This window comes from Tyto alba, unplaced genomic scaffold (assembly GCF_018691265.1).
Source record: "Tyto alba isolate M040663 unplaced genomic scaffold, T.alba_DEE_v4.0 Super-Scaffold_18, whole genome shotgun sequence".
Classification (NCBI taxonomy): Eukaryota; Metazoa; Chordata; class Aves; order Strigiformes; family Tytonidae; genus Tyto; species Tyto alba.
Window position 1 is genome coordinate 19,843,472 of NW_024881280.1, and position 21,166 is coordinate 19,864,637.

The following is a 21,166-nucleotide window of genomic DNA, read 5'->3' on the forward strand; positions in this document are numbered from 1 at the left end:
AGTTGTGGTTACATCAGTTCCAATGGGGTCCTAGGACTAGCTCCAGCCAACTCCTGTGGCCAGTGAGAAATGCCTGTGGTTCTTAACTTCTTGTGGGTGCTGATATTTTAGCATTGCAGAAAACATGGTTGCTATAGAATTCCAGTGATCACAAACTGTAATGATTAAAGTTGCCTCTATGGAGGGATGCTTTTGGGGGAAGATAGCAGTTGTACCTTTCACATCCCATTGTTGCAGAATGACAGGTGCTGTTACAGGTGCTCAGGACATACTCCAGTTGTGTCACTGAGCAGACCAGCAACACACTGTCATAGGCTGCAGGAAAGGCTATGGAGAGGTTGTAGTTTCCCCAGTAACACACTGGGAGAAGGGGTCATCTGTGAAGACTAATTTAGACTACTAAGGGAACTAAGTAGACCAGCCTCTGTCATGAGGGGATTCCTCTAATGGGTGATTCAGAGCAGAAGCTTAAGTTAAGCACTCTGAAATAGTTTCAGAAGAAACCTTTTCTCTCTTATATCCCCACTGATTGTATAAAGAAGTTATGACGATCAGCTTCACTCAGCCTTACCACTCACTGACTCTCAGTTATCATGAAAAGAGGGTTTTTTAGTACCATTGTGTCATGTCTATGCAATATTCCAGTTTAAAACCCTGCTGTGATGCATCTAGATTTTGACAGACATTACACTGGAGTTTGATCATCTCTGCTTCACCCATCGATTTTTCTTAGAAATAGGAGATGACAGATACAGAATTGCTGTTAGAGTTTTTCAGGTGGTAACTTTCTAAACATGAACATTAGCCTTTTTGAATGATGTATTGAGACTGACATACATGTTTTTTGCTGGCCTTCATCAAGGAGGACTATTGCGGTGCAGGTGGAAGAACAATAATTCCCAAGACCTCTTAGTTCATTATCATATGTGGGGAGATCAAATAAATACCATCAAAGGTGAGAAGTAGTTAGTCATGTGATCCCACTTTGTTGTCTCAAAAAAGTTCATTTCTATTGTTTGGGTTTTTCAGTAAGCATATGTCATTTACAATAAGGGTTAATTTTTCTCCAGCAAGTCAATAGTCAAATGCCTTGTAGTGTGAGCATGGAAGATTTTGGCCTTTTTTTCCCCAGGTTCAAGAAAAAAAAAAAGCTAGAAAAGGTTTCTTTCTGAAAATATTTGGTTTCCTTATTGCTTCAGCTTAGTTCAAAGTAAAATTCTACTTTTAGAACTTCTCCCTGATTTAATCTTCAGTTACATTTTTTAGGTGTCTCTTTTGTGTTAGTTATCCACTGGAATATGTAAGGTGTTTACACCACAGGCTGAAACGTGTAATAGTTAAGGTAGATAGATAATAGAGAGACAGATAGAAAATGAAAGAAAGGAAAGGAAAGGAAAGGAAAGGAAAGGAAAGGAAAGGAAAGGAAAGGAAAGGAAAGGAAAGGAAAGGAAAGGAAAGGAAAGGAAAGGAAAGGAAAGGAAAGGAAAGGAAAGGAAAGGAAAGGAAAGGAAAGGAAAGGAAAGGAAAGGAAAGGAAAGGAAAGGAAAGGAAAGGAAAGGAAAGGAAAGGAAAGGAAAGGAAAGGAAAGGAAAGGAAAGGAAAGGAAAGGAAAGGAAAGGAAAGGAAAGGAAGGAAAAGAAAAAGAGAGAAATAAAGAAAAAAGAGAGAAATAAATAAAGAAAAAGAAAGAAAAAGAAAGAGAGAGAAAGAGAGAAAGAAGAGAGAGAATAAAGCAGGTGATGAAAACCACCCTCCTCTTCCACCTTTGCCTTGGTGCTGAGTTAGGGACCTTTCTTCAACTCCTCTTTCTATCAGTAATGGTTAAATGCTATGGCCATTATGCTGTATGAGTTTTATAGTTGAGTTGTACAGTTAGTTTCCTTGCTAAGTGGAGAGTAAAATTCACAAGATGCCTACTAAAAATTAGAATGGGTATGAAGATGCACATTTGATTCAGTGTTAATAAGCATATGGGATGATTTTTTTGTAAATACAACCAGACAGCAGTTCTTCATCAACTCATGGATATACACGGTAGATTGGTAACTAACTCATGGTGCCCAGAGGATTAGACACAAGGGGGAGCAGGCTTCATTGCAGGTAAAGACTATTGGTCTGGGCTCCCTAGGTCTGCCAGATTTCAAGAATCAATCAAGGGAGTGGATAAAGAGCCACTCTAAATAAGACTAGAAATACTGAATTCTTCCATCTTATTTCCCTAAATGTAGCATACAAGAACTGAGACAACAGTTGCATTAGAGAGGGAGGAAGTATCTGTGATTACCTGGGTAAAAAACACCTAAAATCATAGCATAGCAGTGACTGAGCACCAGGAAAACTGGAACTCCAGACAAAAAAGTCTTTGCTTTGAGGCAATAGAAACAATGTTTTAGTCTCTGAAAAGAAATGATCAGAACTATACAAATAATTGTAAATAAATTAAAAGCTATAAAAAGGTTTTCTTAACCAATACCAGAAACAGAAAAGGGAATATGGTATGGTGCCAGGAACTAGAGCACCCATGTGTAACTGGAGACATAAAACATTTATTAATTGTATCTCTTTCCCAAGATTGCTTGTGAAATACACAGTTCTCAGTCACAGGGAAGACATTAGAATAAAGCCAATCTAATGTATGCCTCCAAACAGTGGCCAAACTATCCAGAGAAGTGCCAAAACAGCAGAACACACACATAGGTGTAAGTCAGAACCCATGAAGCAGGGCAGATGCAGACTGGCTGAAAATGTAAGCATTTTAGTACAACATAGGTAGTATAACAGGCAACATGAAAATTAGAAGGAAAAATCTTCTTGAGAAAAAGATCCAGACAGACAGATTGAATATTGCAGTTACCTTTGAAATTAAAATATACTGTCTGAAACCATTGAGAATTTAAGATTTTAATGAAGAAGGAGATATCTGTAATGTGACTTAAGCAGATCTAAAGATTCTCAGTGTTCTGGCAATTCAGAAGGCTGCCAGGCATTCAATTGCTATATTTGCAACTATGCTATTAGATCAATGACTAATTTGATACCAGCTGGATTGTGGAGCCAGCTGCAGTGCAACACTGATAAGGAGCAAAATTAGACTGGAAAGATGCAACCAAGCACTGCAGATGTGCAATGAAATCATTATGAGACCAGTGGATAAATGCAGTCAACAAGGAACCCCTGAAATAAGAGATGTCATCACTTAAAGTTTACTATAGTTGTTTTACAAGAATTCTATACAACTGTAGCCACAGGTCTGTACAAACCCTGGTTTTAATTGGAAGGCAATATTCAAAGCAGTACCTGAAAGAAACAGGAAAGTCACTGTGATTGCTCCCCAGCACTCTAGCTGAATATAACATATTTGAAGAAGATGAGCACTTAAATGTTAAATCTAAGTTAGCATAAAACCCCACAAATCACTCTAGAGTCCACCAAAACAGCATTCTGTTAATCTAATAAAACTGCTGAAAAAGACAATGTGACAAAGCAGAGACCATACACCCACAGAAAGCAATGCAGAGTGGATAAATGATTTACTAATGGTCAGAAAATTTCGGAATAATACAATTCCAAAATTTTTGAACAAAATGCTGAAAGCCTGGGACATGTTACAAATTGTTTTCAGGGCAACGGTATTCACTGTGATGTCAAAAACTCATTTGGACTTATGGATCTGAATGAACAACATAGTCACTGTTTTGCTGCATATTTTGTCAGGTATCTGTATGCTCATTAATCTGAGCTTCTAGAGGTATTCCAGTGTAATATGGACTAGGCACTCTTCCTCTAGTGAATAGCTGATGGCAAACTAAACATAGGAAACAGAATTATCAAAGAGGCAATCCATAACCAACTCCAAGACAGAAACCTGGACAGAAGTATTAATCTAAATGCAGAAAACTGGAAAGAAACTGAGTTACCTGTGGGTGGCATCTGTTGATTTCTGAAGGACTTTGCTGCTGGCCATGAGAAACGAGGAGCCCCTCAAGAAACAGGCAGAACACTTGACAGAAAGACAGTCCAGTCTTTGACAGAGATGAACAACATTTTTACAAATTTTTTGCACACTTGGAAAAAGCCTATGGATTTTTGCCATGATCAATACAGAATGACTCAAAATGAAAGTGGAAGAACTAAGAGCAAATAAAAGAGTGAAGGGGTGTGTGTGAAAGGAAACAAGATACCAGTCCTTAAATAGTAAGACCACTTTAAGGGACTGAGCTTTAGGAGAATCTCCTGCTGATACAGAGCTCCTGTATCAGTTCCTCTATAATTTTTCCCCGTGCCATGGTAGAAATAGTGAATGAGTGTAGGGATAAGTCAGCACAAAAATAGCATTCCTTCCAACAGGGATCCTCAGAGAGCCCTGGTTTCTGAAATCAGTGAAACTAGGAAGTTCTGTCTTGCCCAGAAGCAAAAGCACGACTTGTTCCCTTCACATGCACAATGCACTTGTCTTCCAGGGGAGGTAAAATACCCTGAGTTACCTGATGGGCAATATCTCACCTTTAAGAGGCCACTTGCTGCCTTCAGCTGCGGGCAGATCCACATCCCACCTTTTATTTAATCTCTATTCAAGTGCTGGGTGAATTTCTACAAATTAATGAACAGTACTGAGTCCTCCATAAAAGCAGATTAGTATAGTTAGGAACTTAGTATAAATGCAAAGCAAAGAGAATATAGTTATTTAAAGACACATATCTTCAGTTAGTTCAGTTGTCTGTAAGATACATATCTATATACATGTATTTTGTCTAACAGCACAAATGCTAAATAGGTAAGCTTTGCTATTCCTGGCACATTTCAAAGTTACTCAGAATATTAAAATGTTAAGCTATAAAATGTGCATTTCATGGAAAATGTTTCTGTTTGCCTCACATTAATTAAAATTCAACTCTTTCTGTTAGAAACCAGATTAAAAGAGAGGTAGAATATTGCTGGCCAGCTGCAACAGGCAACAGCAAGCAGAATTGCTTATTGTGGGGGATAGGTGGGATATATGTGAGGAGCTTTTTGAATCTCTTTTAAAAGCCATGTGTCTCACAAGCTATTTCTGGGCTGAACAGCAACGTATTCTCTCTCTGTGGACTAACCATTTCCACAGACAGTGCTCTTCATTGCCATGGTAAACCAGCAGGTAGAAAATCCTGACCTTGCTGCTAAGGCATGCTCAAATGATAGCTGAAATTTCTGGTTTGTCCGTGCATGTTTAAACAGTGAGGAAATATATTTCCTGAACTTCACCCAAGTGAATTAATGCCAGAAAATGAATCTTCTACCAATTTCTCCTGTTTCCTTCCCTTCAAGCCAGTCACTAGAAATATACTACTATAATAACTTGCACATCCTTAAAAGCTGTTATGCTTATGGGTGCCTATATATGTTCTGAACATCTCTTCACTGTCTGGGTAACATCCAAACAGGGAAACCTAGAGTGATGGGAGATCTGATGGTTTAAGCATTTGGTTCGTTAAAATCAGCATAGACCATTTGGATCATGCATATGATATGTTTGTGAATTTGATGTAGAGGTCTTACATGAAAAGACTTTTATGTTGATATTTATGGTTTTATAAGACTAAAAATAGTACAGAACACCCACCATTTCCAGGCACATGCATACTGCTTTGCTCTTTCTCTCTCGCGCCTTCTAAACTCTTCCCTCCTGAAGCATATGGCCCCTTTGCCAGGTTTCTGAGAGACTGATGCATGTTTCAATTCTTTTGTAGCTCTATCTTTTAGCTTGCTGGTTTAATCTGTCAGGGCCAGAATTTGCTACCCTAGGACTACAGATTTTAACCAGCCAATTCTGATTGAGTAAATCTCAAAACCAGACACTCTCCCATGTTCTGATCCCTAGTTTCCCACAGCTGAGGATCTTTCTGAAGTTTTGACCTTAACTCATCTGTTCAAGCATCTCAACTACTTGTCAGTAGTCAGCAGTGACCTTACATTTCATACCCACTTCTTTTATGAGTCTGAATGTACAGCTTCAACAGTAGCTTGCACTGATGCCAGTTGTCATTGTTTTGTATGGCTTTAAGATATTTGGACCCAGATCTGTGGGCATAGCAGTCTTAATTCCTACATACTTTTAAGTAGTGATGTTGACCAACATATTTTTGTGTAACCTGTGTTCAAGCTTTCCAGGGCAGCTCCTGGAAAAGTTATGGAATTTTTAAATTCAGATTCCCTTGTCATCTTTCCTGGGGAGATGAGGGGTATAGTGCGATAGTCTGACCTGTTGTGGAACCTTGTTGCATCAAGTGGCATGGAAAAGACTAGGAACTTAGCTACTGGTTTTTTTTTACACAACAAAACATTACTCAATCAATCTTGGTATCCTCCCTCAAGCAGTGACCACTCCCGGAAAATCTAAGATACATTCTCTTTTATATATACCTACATTAGTGCCAATAGGCTTTAGTTGCTGGGTTTTATCCATTTCTTCCGTGTTTATCTTTTCTTTGTATGGTCCTCTTAATTTTTTGTTAGATTAAAATGGATAATTAGCTAATTTGACCACCAGGTGGCCTACTATACTGTGTTGTTAGCGTATGCCCTAACTCATGTCTTGAGAAGGGTGTACAGTAATATTTATTAAAACTTCTGTTGTTAGATGGCATTATTCCGTGAATACAAGTGTGACATTTTTAATCTTAACATGGTCTTTTTTGTTGTACCAATCAAATGTAAATGTATTCATACTAGTGAGAATTTTTCAGGCCTATGAAAGGTTGCAAAATTAAAAACATATATAATGTCTCTAAAGATTCTTGCATGTTTTAAGTATTTAAACCTTTTTCTTAAGTGCTTAATGGCTTTACCAAAGGACAGTTAACTTCTGCCTCTGCCATTTCTTCCACACTTTATTAAAGAGGCAAAGAATAAAATCAATGCAATGGCAATTCTTCAAACATCAGTACCAAATGCCAATCACCAATGAGCTGGAAAAATTACCTTTAATAGGGTTAATGTAGTGCTAGTGTAGTCGCTTAATGTACAGAAGCTCTATGGACTGTTCTAAAATATGTATTCATTACTTTAATTTACTTTGAACTTCAGTTCTGTAGCAACATATTATACCTCTAGCATAATAGCTAATGAAATGACCTAAAATAGTTGACTCAGATGTAGATTTGAAAAAAGTAACCTAGTACTGATATGAACATGGAGTATTCAAAGAGGTATACTTTTTTTTTTATTTTTAGAATTGTTGCTAGTTATAAAATGATTCTTAAGATAGGAAGTATAACCACTCAAATTAAGAAGTGAAACCACTTTATGTCACTGAAGTGCAGATACCATTCACAAAGGTTCTGTCACTGTAAAAACCAATCACTTATTTTTGCTGATATTGTCAATGGAATGTATTCCTTAGAAAGTCTGAAAAACACAGAATAAGCAATGAGATCTTGTTTTTTACCCCTCCTCCTTTTCTCAGTTTTTTTCTTACTTTTTTCCATCTTTATTTGGAATTGCTAAATTCCCTACATAGTATAACAAACATCTATTAACCAGACAACAGTTAAAGCTGAAGACATCAGTACACATTACTTTAAGCATGTATCTTGTCTTAAGGGGCACAGATCTTTCCAATTTGTATTTGAACAGCCAGACTGCTATCATGGCATGCATGGCTACCAGGATAGGCTTTCCACAAAGCAGGACCAGAATGTCTTGAGAGAATGCCAGAAAGACAGAAGTTCATGTCTTCCCTAGTGTTCATTATAGCTGAAGTAGATTCAAAATATCCCGAATTAACTTCGTATTACTTCACTACTGGTTTTGTGTTCTGATATTTCCTGCTGCTCTCGTCCTTTGAAGCATTTCTTTCCTTCTCAGATATGTGCATACCTTTTCCAGTTTTTAAGGCATGCCTTTTCCATCTTCTTTATGTAAAATTTGGACATTAAAATAGCAATAACTTACCAGTCTCTAAATCCACTGACATTGCAAGTGTTATATACATTTGAATATCAATGCTATAGTCACCAGTTTATCAGTTTGCTTAGAGCACAGAGATTAACATTTCAGTTAGGCAACATAAATCAACACAAACCTGTGAGGCTTTTTTTTCTGAAACCAATTTCTGTAGTTTCATTGCAGTATCTTTACAGAACTAGTCTTTTTTTTTAATTGCTGAAAGACAGGTTCTGTTAATATATAGGCATTAGGCTGTGTGCTGGTTTCAGAAAAGCTCATTGCAAAGTGCTAAACACAAAGGGACAGATTCCCTGGTCTGTCAAGATCACTTCACATGCAATTTTACAATTTATAAAGTTAATCTAGAGCAGTTGGTGGTGTGCACTAGAAAATACTCTCCTTGTGGGTGCAATTCTCATTGATATCATCCACTTCATCTGCTACTATGTTCTTTTTCTCCTGCTCCACATCTTCCTCTCCAGCATGAACAGAAGCAGAAAAAAATCTTTAAGCAAACCAGGAGAGCCTAACAAGTAAAAGCCAAAACATGAGTACAGGCAATATTGTCCATAAACACAAATTAAATCCAAACCCGCTATTTTTTCATTTATATCAGGGCCAAGTTATTGAAAAATTGCTTTCTGACAGCCCTAGGAAGAATCAAGCCTTAAGAATGTCCAAAGTGTGTGTATTTGAGTTCACTAGCCTCTGCAAAACTTGTTCAGCTTCTCTATGCTTTGGTTCTATAAATTGTAATCCCAGAAACACCAAACAGAATTAACCCGAGATCAGTGCAAGTCATCTGGTTTCATGTTTGATTCTTGTAGTAATGTCATGCTTTCACAGCCATTCAAGCTATTGGCAAATATGTAAGAAGATAAAACAGCTGGAAGTTAAAACGAAACAAATTCAAACTAGAAACAAGCCATACAGTTTCTAACCGTGAAGGAAGCTAGTTATTTATCATTTTACCAAGGAATTCTATGAATTTTCCATCATTTGCATCTTTAAATCAGGGCTGGATGCAATACCCAAAGATTTTCTTCAAGACATAAAGTTGAGAACTTAATATAGACAGAGAAGGTAAGACTAGGGCACATTGTATACAAGTGGTGAGGTTAGATTATGACAATTTCTTGAACTTCAGATCTGTGAATCAGCCCAAGTTTTGTCAGAGCATGTTTTGGCAGAATGCCATTAGAGATGAGAAGAAGCTTTCAGTTTTCATCATGCCAGCAAATAACAGAGTTCACATTTAGCAGCAGCATAAATCCTTGAAAACAGACACCTGAAATCAGGGAAATGGAAAAAAACAGAGGAAAAGTTTCTTTTGTTTCTGTCTTGCTAGTTCTTCAGTAGACAAAATGAGTCACTGCATTCATGTATTTTAAAGGTAACAATTAGTGTTAGTTCCTAAATGTTTTGTAGAAATAAAGATTTATTGAGTTTAGATCTGAGTTATTTTCTATGATGACTAAAATGTATCATAAGTGCAATAACTCATTTTTCTTCAGTCTAGTGTAAAACAAACAACCTTAAGTAGTTCTGAGCTCAGACAATATATTCTGTTGGAGAGAATGCTGGAGCGAATCTCAGAAGACTTGTGTCCCCACATCAGAGATCTTCCCTGAGACTGGACACAGCATGCATCGGTATCTCAGTTTCACATTTTAAATTGAGAATATAGTATTTCTCCATCTCACGTGACTGTTGCAAGTCTGCAACCATTTGCAGCATAGGAATGGGAAGCTTGAGCCTGCCTGTGAAAGGCTGCATTAGGCATACCCTTGCCGGTGGCCACTTGGAAAGGGGCTCAGTGTCTCTCCTAGGCACAGCAGCTGTTGAAGATACAGCGAGACTGGGATTGTTTAGTTTCCAACATTTCTGGACAGAACTGAAGTTCATAGTAACATCTCACTCCACCACAACACAGTATAGCAGATTGCATATTTCTGTTCCTGGTGGTTCACAGTCACACTTCACCTACTCCTCAGAACTTACAAGAGTCTTAAAAAGCAAGCCCAATGCCACATGCCGGTGTCCAGAAGCAGGATTTTTATGTCTTTTTCCCTTTTCCCATTAGATGTGTGATAATTCATTTCATTTTTATTGCTTAGGTTTTGTCTGTCTTAAATTATTGAAAATATTAAAATATTATTACATTCAAAAGGTCCATTTTTAGAAATGAATCCAGAGTATAATTTTTTAAGACTCCAGAGGTTAAAAAAAACATACAATTTATCATATTGGTTAGTTTTTAGAAACAATGGTCACACTGGTATAGTCCTTTAAATATAATTCAGCAAATACAGTGATGTTGTTACGTGTTCTAGAATAGAAATACATCTCAAAATAAGTTTTTCCACCTTCCAGGTAGTCTGGCTCTTGCTGAAGAAGCTACTTGGATATAGCATTATCATGGTTTGATCAGCAGTGAGGAAGAGAGAAGTCATCTGTGTTAAATACCCATAGGTCCGTCAGAGCGTTATCAGTCTCAGATATTCTGAAGAAGGCTAGTTGTTAGTTCTTGCTGTTCAGTCATCTTTATACACTTAGTTTGTTTCAGGGACTATTGAACTTCCTATCAATAAGGCAAAAAATGATCTCTGCTGTAGCAAAACCTGTTAATACCATAAAAAATGAAATATTTTCTTCCATGTTAAAATAATTCAATGACATTTGTGAGGTGTACAACTTCTTGCCAACTCTTCTAATTTAAAACATTATCTGTTTGAGGAAAACATATGTTAGAAATTTTTAATTCAGTGATAGGAAAGGCACTAATGAAATATGCATGTATGAATTTTGTATTGCATAAGTTTCCTCTTTCTTGAAATGTGATTAAAAGCCAAACATCTGGATTACATTTAAAAAGCTTGAATTTCCAGTTTTCAGAGAGATTCAATCTATTTTGACACTGTACACTTAGCCTTAACATTTTCAGCATGCTGTTAACATTACTTGCTATTGTAAAAAAGTAAGTTCAGGTTTAAACAAAGTTGAACTTCTCCTAATGCTAAAAATGTTTTCTGAAATAGCTGTTTCTGCAGCATTCACACAGCCATAGTTTAGGCTGTGTCAGCAGTTCCATTATAAATTTGCTCTTGAAAGCAGTTTGTAGTTGATCATAAAAATAACTTTTCAACTTGAGAGTATTTTTTCTTTTATTATTAAAGTACTATGTTTTTCCTAGAATAAATTAAAAATTAAATACTGAGTTCGTAAGAATTTACAAATTTTAGTATAAAAAGAGATTAGCCCACTGTTAACACAGATAATAGCATTGGGATGCCAACTTTCTCCTTTTGTTTTAATAACATTGATATCTACTGGAAAAGTGAATAACTGTTATCCACTGTGTCTCTTGAAGGGTTCGGGATATGTCTGTCTAGAGATGATAATAAGTAGTTAACTATATAAATTTATTTTTAACATGTTTTAACAATAGTTTTGATGCAGTACATTGTAATGGTATTGCTGTAAGAGGAATTATGGTGATTGCCAGTGTTTTAGATAGTCAGTGGAGATGTTTTAGCACTCCTAGTGGACCTGCTGCATGTGCCAATTTTGACATAACTCAAGGGAAATTACAAAGAACAAATCAAATAGAGCATTATAAAAACTAGTAGCTTTCACTTTACTTAATACAGTACAGGATGTACATTTAAAATAAAAATTATATTTTTCATTATAACTTTGGGGCAAATGGAGAAATCTGCTGTCAACACCTTTTCCAATCAGCACCTAGATGGGTCCTCAAAAAGGGGTAAATTCTGTCCTATAGAAAAAAGTTCAAATACTTTAAAGATCATGATATCCTCTATATTACAGGTAATGAGAACTCAGATCCACCTGTTCTGAGATTAGAGACTGAGCAAGCTAGATGCAGAGTTTGTCTGGTCTTGACTTGAGGTGACTCACCAGCCTGCAGAGATTGCAGGGCTATCACCACAGGCCAAAGATTATTTTATTTTCTCACAATTGACAAAGTCTAGTAATTTGGATTACTAAAGCCACTGTGCCTTAAATAGTGGGTGTACTCACCTTTGTGGATTTTCCTGTCCTTGGGTGGAGACTTTGAGTTCTGCCTCTGTTGGTCTGAGGAACTTAGATTTCCATTTGGCTCTTTTTGCAGTGGGGAACATCTTCTCCCATGAAACAATATACAAATAGGTAAGAAGAAGACAATCCGGAGATACTCTACTCTCAAACATATCCCAGTAGGTATTACTAGAAGAGAGGATAATTTATTTGTCAATTTTCAGTCAAACTTCACTCACAGAAGGCTATTACTGACCACCATTAGCATTCTGGCTGAGTAATAATGGAGTAAGGACTTCAGAAAAGCCAGTTTGTGAAAGATAAATGCACAGGAACATCCATTTCAAAACAGAATGATGCCTGTAACACACAGCCTGACAATAGTTGGTGCATTTGGAATGAAATCTTTGTGTAGAGGAGTTCCAATTTTATGTTTCATACGTACTGCAAAAGCAGGCACAGCTTAGCAGAAGGGAGGATAGCAGGTTATAAATTACTTTCTTCAATTATCTTCTTTAAAAAATCTTCATAATCTTACATTGTTGTATTTTATTTTGTAAAAATGTAAATGTAAAAATGTAGCTGTATGAGATTTGGTACATGTAGGGTCAGCATTTCAGCATATCCAGCCAAGTATGGATCTGCAATTCCACCTTTTTGTTTCCAGGCCAAACAGTTTCCCTGTCATCAAATACATTTTCTGCTCAGTAATGGGCTAAGTGCAGTCTACACCAGTATGTTGGAATCTCCCTTACTCTGTGTTTTTTTCCTCAACAAATATACCTGAGCACTAACCCAAAGTTATAGTAAATTATTAATTCCTAAAGAGAAGCATTTTTTAATTTATTTAATATCAATTATTCTCCAGGCAACCAAATAAATGTAAATTAAGCTAAATCCACATTTGATATGCTAAACATGTCTGTTGGTTGCATCTATGTTAGTCTGTACCAAAAGTCACACCTCTGGTACAAGGTGTGGAAAAAACCTCAGAGTTCTAACGGCATTGTTGCAAGCAGTGCGAGATGAATCTCAGATATTCCTTCATGTATCAGCCAAAGATCTCAGTAAAGCACATAGTTTATGAGATTGATAGATTGTTATAACATGAAGTACACCAACTCTGTGGCCTTACCTGAACTGCACTATAACCTGTGTTGTGAGACCGTGTTCTACCATTATCTGCCAGGGTTTGCCATTATTTGTAGATGGGTGGCAGTTTCTAGATCTGGTGGAATCTCATGCACCTGACATTTGATTACCCTAGCTATCTGAATTCAAACTGCTGTATTTTGTATATGTTCTTAGCAATTTAATTATATTTAAAATCTGGTTAATAGTGTAGTAAATAACTGGTATTGCTACAAAATTGCATTCTGAAGGTAATGGGATTGAATTTCAACACAAGTTGACACTCAATTAAAATTTCCATATATCTAGTGAATTAGCCAGTTCTTGGCTGCTATATTAAGGTGGATGTCTTCCTGCTTAACTGAACACTGAGCAAGACAGGCAAAATGTATAATAAAGCCAAATCAAGACTTAATATACCCACTCAAATTTTTATTGTTTCTATCAAGCAGTAAGCTTGCAGAACAAACTCAGGGATGTGGATTAAAAAAAAACAAAACAAAACTAAACAAAACAAACAAACAAACAAACAAACAAACAAACAAACAAACAAACAAAAAAAAACAAAAAAAACCCACCAAATAGTCGGTATTTAAACAAAATTCCTCTATATTTAGAGTAACAAAGCTTAAAAGAGAAGCCCTTAAAACTTCTTACTGAATTACTGCCATCAGCCAGGAGATCCATGGGGCTTGTTCGGCTAAAAGCCACAACAGACTTTGTAATGCAATGATGTAATCTTGGCTTTGTGTCATTTATATTCAACCTAAAAAAACAATTTTCCTGAATAGACAGGCTGACAACAATATTGTTCAGTGTTGGTTTTTATTTGGATTGTTTCCAAATGGTTCATATGCCTCCACAGCAACACCCCATGCCCACTTAAGTTCTTACTCTGAATTCTGAAGTTTCCCCTTTTCCTTGCATTTTATTTTGCTTTTAAAATCCTGGTTATGTTTGTGAAACTAACCAGCTCGGCCACAAAATTAGGATGTATCTTGCAGAGTGCATTCATTTTACTTTTTGCATATTTTTCCCGAGGTCATGTCAAGGTTAGTTTGAATTCCATCCTACATTAAGACTTCTTTCACAGCTATTTAGCTCTGCAGCCTACTCCCCGCTGGGGTCTGCCCCTTGGGCACGTCAAAGCTTCAGACCTGACAAATCACACACAGATGAAGCTGTACAGTTTTTTAAACAGTTTCATCAGTAACGTGTTTTTTTTTTCTTCTTCTTCTTCTTTACACTATACTTTTTTTTTTTTTTTTTTTTTTTTTTTTTTTTCCCACTGGAGTTTATTCTCTGAATTGCAGTATCGTGAAGGCTGATTTCTGTATGGAACATTCCCTTGCACAGGCAAGTTGTGAAATAGAAATGGCGTTGTACAGTACATGCCATTCACAGCCTCCCAGAAACTGAAAGTACGGCAGATCTTCTTAATTAGTAACAAGCTATAGCTCCTTGTCTAATAACTGTAATTGTATTGTTAACATCTATTTGCACAGAAGAGCCTAAAACTATAACGTCTGATAAATATTCAAAATTTATCATCCATATTGCAAACCCGTTAGTTATCCAGGGGAGCTGTTAGTTGTTCACAGGAATAAACTTCTGTCATCCTTGGGATTACTCAGATGAGTAAGTGTTCATCGATGTCAAGAAATGACGTTGTGCTTTAGCAGCAATCCTTATGGGACTTGGGAAATTTGAAGTGGGTGTATATGTGTATATATATAATTAGCTTCACAACTATGTGCAGGGCTTTCACCACCTACAGTCATGCACAGACACCCCCCACCTCTCATGTATGTATCACTGCATAAAAAAACAGTTTGAAGTGTATAATGCAGCTTGCAGGTGAAAACACATTTTCTAAAATTCCCAACTGTAGACTCCTATCTGTATTTTAGCGTTTTGTGAAACGAATGGTGCAACACCATTTCCCACTTAATTGATGAAGTTAAAATGCTTGGCTGCTAATGAGTGTATTAGCAAACAATATACCCTTAACAAGCTTAAGCAGCTCAGGATTTTAAAAAGCAGCTTACTGTCCTCCTCATTTTTATAAGACAAAATGTACTGCCTTCTACAAATTGCTTGATCGACTGATGAAGTACTGTAATTATAGTTGTATTGCAGTTTTGACAAAGCCACAATAACAGATTGTAGTTTAGTCCCCACTCTAGGCACACAACTCTTTGCATTACAAAACCCAGTTTTACTGGTCTAATTCTTACTGAGAACAAAAGGCACCTGGAGATGTTAACTATATACCAAAAGAAAACTTGGAATCTCGGAAATAATAATATTGAAGCATGACTTTTCTTCTCACAGTTAGTTCATTGGGAATGGTATCTAATGAAGAGTTGTCTAAAGGCTTGCTTGTTTGGAACTAATTAAAGACAGATATCCTAAATAGGAAAAGGATCATGGGAATTACATTAAGTGTCTGGAGACTTGTTATTCTTTTGGTACTCTGAGTAGATTGTGGAAGTTGTTAGGATTCAAGAAATAAGGCAAGCTAATAAAAAGTTCTATTTTTCTGGTTATTGGCCAACTATTGTATTTTTGTTTGCAATAAGATTTGTGCCAACAGGCTAGGGGCTTGAATAAAACATTTAAACATTTGTGCATTAACACATTATGGTGAAAAGAGAGTCTTGTGCTTTCACTCAGTGCATTTCAGCCTTCAATTAATGTGAAAGCACTACAATGCCTATGCAACTTCTCTTGCCTAGTGGTGCACCATTTATCATTGCAGTTTTACATTGACCTTGACACCCACTTCATTAGAATAAAGATTGTCTACCATTTAGGTTACATTGTTCCTCTGCACAGAGACCCCATGCAAATTTCTGTTCAGATAGAAGAGCTGTGAGCCTGTCAGAGGTCATCTGCATTAAATGATTGCAGCTATTTTCCAACTGCTTCTTTTCATTCTACTCAATTCAGTCTAGGAGGATCAATCAAGCCCTCTGCCTGAAACAGTGGGACTGCTGGGAATATAACTGTTTTTGGTAGTAGTGGATATGCCCTAAACAGTATTAAATATTTAATATAAATTCATTAAAGGGCATACAAAGTCTTCAAAAAGATATTACATTTATAGTAAAATTTAAAGGGTTGGGATCACCTTCCTTAAAAAAAAGGCAGAACAATGGATACCAACTGCATAATTTTTTAATGTAGGCAAAATTTAGTTCATGGTGTTACTTAATATTTCTTTCAATGTGTTTATTTCTCTAGCTCCCACAAAAAGGAATGTGTAGCAGAAGTGTAATCTGCATTTGCTACTTTCTGAAACAAAAAAGCAAGGTGTCTGCAGGGGTTTAAGACAAAAGTGCTAAGATTTGTTTTGTTTTACAGGCAAGCACGCGTATGCACATGCACTCTCACACAAATACATATTATACTACTGTGCTTATTTGTAGGGGGAAAAAGCAAATGGAAATAAGTTAGCACTCTCCTTCTTGAGTTTTCTGAGTGATATAATTGGAATTAAATTATTAATGGGAGATACTTAAAAAAGATTGTTTTATGATCTTCTATTAGAGAATTTGCAATTCATTTTAATATTTGTAGTTTGATTTATATCAAAGATAATGCAATCTATGTCCAATTAACAATACATAGCCAATGTAATATGATTTCCAGATCATGCAAATGGAATAAACTAGAAGAGGAAAAACTGATTCTTAACCTCAGATGTAATTTGCTGTGTGAGTTCTGGCAATTTTAAATGACATTGCACTTTTTAATTTTTCCAAAGGCTCAGCAGCAAATTTATCCCAATCAAGAAAGCCTATTATTAATTTACAAGGACAATTGTAGGAGTCTTTATAATTTCCCTGTGCAATTATTTGCCATAAATTGCTAATAGTGAAATACATGAAGTTTGCAAGAAACAGCAACTGCTATTTATCTAGACAGATCACTCAGCCCAGATCTTGAATGTTGTCCAGAGGTTCTAGTGCTATTGACAGTGTAAGAAATATAACCAAGCTTCTGGACGGTTTCTAAAATGTTTCACACTGATAGTACCAAAAAGGTAGAAGCATTAAGAGCTATTGTGAAGGGTAGGCTGGCCTCTAGCAGATTCCTTCACTTTGCTTGTATACAGCTGAGCTTTGGACCCTGGACTTTGGAATAAAAAGACTCTTTGTTCATCACTGAATGGCATTAGGCATGGGCTTCCTAAGGGGCCACCATGAAGCCTAGCATGAAGAGTGCAAACATTATCCAGAAAGCAAAGTGAGAATGTGTGTGAAGAGATGATGGACAAATATTGCTCTATGTGCATTGCTATGTGTTTATACATATTTATATTACATATTTGGTGAATTTGCTCGCAGAGTATTCTTTACTCCATTTTATGCATCCGGTATATTTTGCAAATGTGTGCCAATGCTGACTGTGCGTGCACATACAGGCACTGAACATGTGTGTGCATGTATTTGTGCCCGCTGCAGTCGAAACACCCTTAAAAGGCAAGTTTTTTTTAAATTCAGAGATCCAATCCAGGTAAAACTAAAATTGCAGGTCACTCAGTCCTGATCTCAGTTGTATATCATACAGTGCCATTTGACTGAAGATACTTTGTTAGTATGTGAATGGTGGAATGCAGAACATCTACAAATAGCACACCCTTATTCCGATAATGGAGAAAGTTCACTGGCTTAATTCTTCTGTACTTCGTAGCCATAGCTCCACTGTGTGTTCAATATGTCTAGTCTCTTTTCACTATAACCAACAGAAGCACCATACAAAAGTCTTACAATGGATGTCTTAATCTCTCTGTGTGCTTTTAGAGCATTATTTTGAATTCCATCATGCAGGCTTTTTTTTCCCTTTCCTCTTCTGAGGTTTTATTACAACAACAGAATTCCCAGGGAGCTTTAGGGGCAAGGTTCGCATAATATTGCCCTAAAGTTTTGCTCGAGGAATGGAATCCGCACCCCAGTCCTGATCATCTTTTTGTGGTGTTTCTCTTTCTGAAAGATGCAGTGCGCAGTCTTCCAGAGTTGTTAACTGTGTACAGATTTTTTTATTGTTTACCAGACAGTGCACATCTACGAACCTTTCATGATGATTTCTTTCTCTGACCTCTCAGTGACTAGGCATCTTGTTCCTTAACACTGAGGGAGGCTGAAAAATGCTTGAGTTGCTCAATGTGTGCCTTCTATACCAGTTTCAAAATGGCTTATTCTTCTGGTTTCCATGGTGACAATTAACACTGTTACAAGGCATTGTTCCAGTCTCCATTTGGGCAGAATTTTCGGGTGTGATTTTTCACACAAAAAATGTTTTATATAATTTTTCAAATAAAAAAAAAGGAAGAAAGAAAAAAAAGGCACAGTTTAGTATAAAGTGTCAAAAAATGTGTCTCAATCAAGCCTGCCTGGATTTCTTAAAATATTTTTATCAGAGGAAGTGAGGTTTTAACTTGCTTTGTTTTGGAATTCAACTTCTTGTGGTTTAAATATTTTTGCCAAACTTATTAATGGATAAATGCTACTGCCTTTTTTAAAAATTCTACTATTTGTCCATCAAGAAATATTGATCATATTGAATGAGAAGGAATAAAAAGCCAAAATTCTTTAACTTACATAACAATGTTTTGGATTTCTCTCGAGTGGCTTCAGGAACACAAAACCAACCATGCATGCACACAGCTAATCATGCTGTAAAAATTTTTCAATTTTTCCAGTATGTTGTTCTTTGGGTTTTTTTCCCCAGCTTTTGAATATGACAGATGTTGTGGGAAATTAAATATTACTCATTTATTTATTATTGTAGCTGTTGTGAGAAACCTGTGACTTTAACTTTCTTAATCTTATTTTTGGATATTAAACAGTAATCTATATCATAGCATCCACAGACTGTCACAATAGAGCAGCCTTTGCTCACTTAAAGCTGGGGAAAGAATGAATCTGAAGATTAAATTATCTTCTCACCACAGGATTAAGTACTCCTACCAGACTAGGGTTGTGCAGCACTGATAGAGCTGGTAGCTAATTTTTCCATGCAACTGCTTAGAGTGTAGGTGTTTAATGGATTAAAAAATAGCATTAGCAATAGCATCTCATGCTATCAGTTCTGAAACCGTACCTCCCGTACATTAAGCTCTTCCCTTAACTTAAAATACACACTGCACGTTAAATATCCAGGAGTGAAACAATACTGACTCTCAGTCACATGCCAGTACATCTAATAATGCACTGAATTCTTTCATCTTTTACAGTTACAGTATAACGCATTTTCTATCAATCAGCACTTTCATCATGCTTGTTTATACAGTAGGTTACATGGTGACAAAGACACAGCATGTACATAAAATCTAGCTTATTTATTTTTTAATGTAATAACCTTTTATAACATCTGTCACACTATTTGCATTATGCTGCACTGAATTATTTTATCTAGTCCAAAATTAAATGAAACATCTTCTGTTTCTATATTAACAAGAGCACTGTAGTTATGAAACATGCAATGTATTTTATTTCTTCATCAGTCCTGCAGTGTCCAGGAGCACACCCAGCCCCAGTCCAGGCAGCAGCAACTGCCAGCCCAGAGCAGGTGATGAGTGTTAACTGGCTGTGCCTGCACCAGTGTCACACAGCTAGAGGACTCCCTCAGTCTATTAATTCAGTTGACAAAAGAAAGGGAGTCACACGAACTGGATTTCAGTGCCTAGCAAATTGGACTCTGGATTCCCCTTGATATTACATGTACTTATGGAAATAATTATGCAAATCCTTTTCAGCTATATCATCTTTAAATAGAAATCAGATTACATAAAGAAGATTGTAATCTCCTCCAGTAACCATTCTAGCTGAAAAGGCAATAATGCAGTACCAAGAAGCATACTTGTTGAACGTTTTAGTCCAATAAAATGGTGTCGCCTCTTGGCAGACCCAGTTCCCTAGTGCCAAACCTGGTTGATACCTACTGTTGTACACTTTGAAAACCTTAGCCACAGTACACCAAGTATCAAAAGGCAAGTTCTTTATAAACAATTCCTTGTTTTTTACCATGCATATTCATGTAATTTTGGATACGCAGACACCTGATCAGTGTTCATTAATAATGAGAAATGGTTTAAATCACCTCATTTAAAACATTTGCTCTATGATCCACAAATGACTAATATTTGCTGAAGTTTACATAATACAAATGATGTGCATGTGTTGTGTAAATGAGAGATTAAAATATGAAACTAACAATATGCAAACATATGCATGGAAATGCTGAGGACCTGTTAGCTGAAACAGTGATTTCACACCTTTATTATTTTATTTAAGCTGTCTCCAATTGTATTTTTGCTTTGTTTTCCTACAGAGCATGTTCTTGGATCTGGCAAAGGCACCCATGTTTTAAACATTCCTTATTCTAGTTTAATTTTTTATACTTAGCCCAGTTATTAACATTTTCAGTAAGAGCTGCTATAGCAGTTTTCTTGGCTGAATTTAAAGCAAAGAAAGCTTAATGATTAGGATGCAATTTGCTAATAGCTATGCATAATTTATGTATGTCTTGTAAACACCTTTGTAAGAATATGTGATGAACTCTTCTCTTTCAGTAAAAGGTTCATTTCTATCAGAAGTTCTATGACACTTTTATACATAAGAGGGAGAGGGAATTAGCTTAACTATATGTAGGTTATGTATATGAGTGGATGCCTGTGTGTTAAATTTTATTTTTTGATTTACTGTAGAAGCTACTAAAACATAGTTAATCACTATAGTAACTATTATATTTAATACTTAATTCAGGTATTCAGAGAATATAGGTTTTAAAGATATTTATTTGCCAATGTGTCTGTAGATTAGAATACATTTTTATAGAGTATAAGAGTAATATACGGTTAAAGTATTTAGAAAGTCATATTAAAGTAGTTTTGAAAGAAGCTTCTGTTTTTATTCCTGTTTTCTCTGTCCTTTTTTTTTTTAAAAAAAAAAAAAAAAAAACAAAAAACAAACAGTAAATAACAGTGCAGGAAATAAAAGGTAGTTTCAGCTTGAAGAAGCTATTGGACTGTTTGAGCATTGTGGCTGCTCTCATTTGTGTGACA

The 21,166-nt window shown here is 36.2% G+C and overlaps 1 protein-coding gene across 1 annotated transcript in view; it reads left to right on the forward strand.

Annotated features, from left to right (window-relative positions):
• Positions 1-21,166, forward strand: part of AKAP6 (A-kinase anchoring protein 6) — a 295,063-nt gene that overhangs the window by 218,486 nt on the left and 55,411 nt on the right.